Source organism: Protobothrops mucrosquamatus, unplaced genomic scaffold, assembly GCF_001527695.2.
Source record: "Protobothrops mucrosquamatus isolate PMUCROS unplaced genomic scaffold, P.Mucros_1.0 scaffold555, whole genome shotgun sequence".
NCBI classification, from domain to species: domain Eukaryota; kingdom Metazoa; phylum Chordata; class Lepidosauria; order Squamata; family Viperidae; genus Protobothrops; species Protobothrops mucrosquamatus.
Window position 1 is genome coordinate 1013122 of NW_015386858.1, and position 3242 is coordinate 1016363.

The following is a 3242-nucleotide window of genomic DNA, read 5'->3' on the forward strand; positions in this document are numbered from 1 at the left end:
GGGGCTGATGTTTCAGTAATTTCAGCTAAAGATTGGCCTGCATCTTGGCCCACTGACCCATGCCCTAGTGTTTGGGGTGTAGGAGGGCGACAAGGTGCACGACAAAGTACACAATTTCTTTCTGCAAGTCTTCCCAATTCTACTGTAACTGTTCAACTTCGTCCTTTCATTCTTGACATTCATGTCAACTTATGGGGACTAGACTTGCTTAGTAAATGGGGGGCTATCGTCACCCTCGATGAATAAAATGTTTGCCTTACCCTTAACTTGGTTTACTACTACACCTGTTTGGGTGGAACAATGGTCTCTTCCTCTGTACAAATTACAGGCCTTAAACACATTGCCCCTTCCATCCCATCTTATTGGCTTTCTGAACTTCAAGTAGACCTAGCCAACAGTGGATTACAAATAGCCCCTGAAAAGGTACAGCTTTGCTCACCATATGTATATTTAGGACACAAACTCCTCCAAAGTTATTCAAGTCCTAATATTCCACAGTTTTCTTTACCTCCTTCTATTTCGATGTGAAGGAGAGAAAACTATTTTTTAGTGGTGAGAAGTTTGTAACACATTTTTTTTCCTGTCTCTTTTGTTTTTCAACTGGCTGTGTTGCTTTAAGAGCAAGAAAGACAGAAAAAAGAGGGGGGGGGAAACTGTTCGTTTTAAACTTTTTTTCCTCTCTGCTTAGAATTCCGGTTTGAGAATGGTGGTGTAATTTAATATCCACTCTTGCAGTTTCAGATTATAAATTTTTACTTGAAAGAGGAGACAGTAATTATTGGACAAATTTTTGGGGGGAAAATGTTGAGTTTAAATTGTTTAGTTAGACCTCTATATCCATCAACCAAAAGAAATGACTGAATTGTTTTGCTTAGATTTCTAAATGTTTAACCTACCTAACAGAAATTTGTTTCCTTCTGAATGGTATTTGATTAACTTGGAATTTGACTTATTGACCAAAGGAAAACAACCTAGAGATCTCATTGTAGTTCTACTTGCAGCACTTGCCATGGTTAAGCAAATTAATGACATCTTGAGTACTCAATTTGTGGACAGAATTCTACATAAAAATTGTCCTACTAGTAAGCTACTTACAGGAGTATTAGTTGTGTTAGAAGCACAAAAAGTATATTGCATTGAATGGCTTTACTTATCCCATCTCAAAATGTTTTATCTTTTATCCAGGCTGTTGCTGAAATAATAACCTTAGAACACAATCAAGCTTGTCCTTGAAATGGGACTGATTTAATTAATATTGTTCTTCCTATCCCAAAATTTGATTTTCAATTTTATTTTCAGAACTTATCTCTTCAATGCTCTTTAGCTGACTATATAGACTGTATTTCATATCATCTGCCTACACTGCAGTGCAATCCTCATCACAACGCTCAGAATTATCTACTGTTATTTTAGCTTTCCACACCTTTTCTCAACAGACTTTTAACTTAATCTCTGACTCTCATTATGTGTGCCAACTTATTTTTAATCTTCCAGGTGCTTACATCACGCCCAGGATCGACCCCAATCTTATGGCTTTGTTTTTAATTTTACAGCAACTATTACAAGGCAGAAAGCATTTATACTTTGTTTCTCACATACACATCGGTCCTTTAAAGACTGCCTTCACAAATAAATAAAAAAGGAGGGATCAAGGGTACCTAATTTGGCATGGATAACTCATCAAGTCAATAAAGTCTTAATAACTTTAAATCAGCTAAATATTTCTTTTCAAAAAACTACTGCCTACCAGCGTCACTTTCAGCAGAAAACTGTGCTCCCCAATCCATTGGTATATTATCGGCAATTGCCTGATAAAACCTGGTTAGGTCCAATTCTCTTATTAACTTGGGGGCGAGGCTATGCTGCTGTGCTCTCTCATACAGGTCCTCTCTGGATTCCAGCCCAGTGTGTGCAACCAGCCAAAGATGTCGTGGCATCAAGTCCAGAACCCAATACTAGAAATGAAGCAGGTGACTCTTCAGACAGCACAACGTCCCTTTCACTCTCGCCATCGCAGCCGGCCAATGACCTAGGGTGATGTGAAGAACCTAACATCCAAAACGCAGGAGGTTCTGCGGCAACAGGGAAAAGAACCTACACCAGAGAATTTATGTGCTGCCATATTTGTGATTTTGACTGCAAATTCCTTAGTCATTCTTTGCCTCTCTTTCCTTCTTAATTGCTGTGTGGGGGCTCAAGCTCTCCCACCTCATCTTTTAGAATCACGGATGAAGTATAATATTTGGGTGCAATTAGCTAATGTCACACAAGTGACAGACTTTTGTATTTCTGAATCATATGACATAGAAAATCTACCTTATACCTGTGTGTGTGTCCCAGCTTCAGTTTAAAAAAAATATACTGGTTTAAGCAATTTCTATCAGACAATGAATTTCATTATGCAGCTATGTCAAGCTGGGGTCATGCCTCTTATATGTTACCCCTTGATGCTATTGTTTTAAGATGTCTTGCAATTCTCCATACTAAATTAAGACCCACTAACTACTCCAGCTTAGGATAACGTCCTCACTAATAAAATAAAGAAGAGTGAGATGTGGGGAAAAATTCATGTGCAGCAAACTGCCATGGTTTCCGCCCCCCCCCCCAAACCTCATAATTCTATAACCTCTTGATACCCTTTGTCCCAATGAAGCAGCCAGAAGGTCATCCCCTTTTGACTTAATGCCTCACCTACCTAAACAGATAATATGCTTAAGTTCCTCCCTATCTCTTCTTTTCTTTGTTAAGCTCTTTTCTCCTTTTGATCTACCTGTATTCTTTACCTCTTTGATCATGTAATGTGTTACTAGGAATTTTCTAATGAAGAAACTTGGTGTCAGCATCTAATGGTTAAACTTATGAATGTAAAAAGTCAGCATTTAATGGTAAAGCCTATGTATGTAAAAAGTATATAAAAACCAATAAACACACAGAGACTCTCAAGCTGTCTCAAGCTGTGACAAGCAGCTTTGCAGCAGCTTCAAATCTCTGCTCAAGATATGACTGAGTCTTTTTCTTAGCGTCTTACAGAAGAAGAAGAGCAATAGCAGTAGCACTTAAACTCATATACTGCTTCATAGTGCTTCACAGCCCTCTCTAAATGGTTTACAAAGTCAGCATATTGCCCTCAGCAATCCGGGTTCTCATTTTACCAACCCCGGAAGGATAGAAGGCTGAGTCAACCTTGAGCCGGTGAGAATCGAACTACTGCCAGTCAGCAGAATTAGCCTGCAATACTGCAT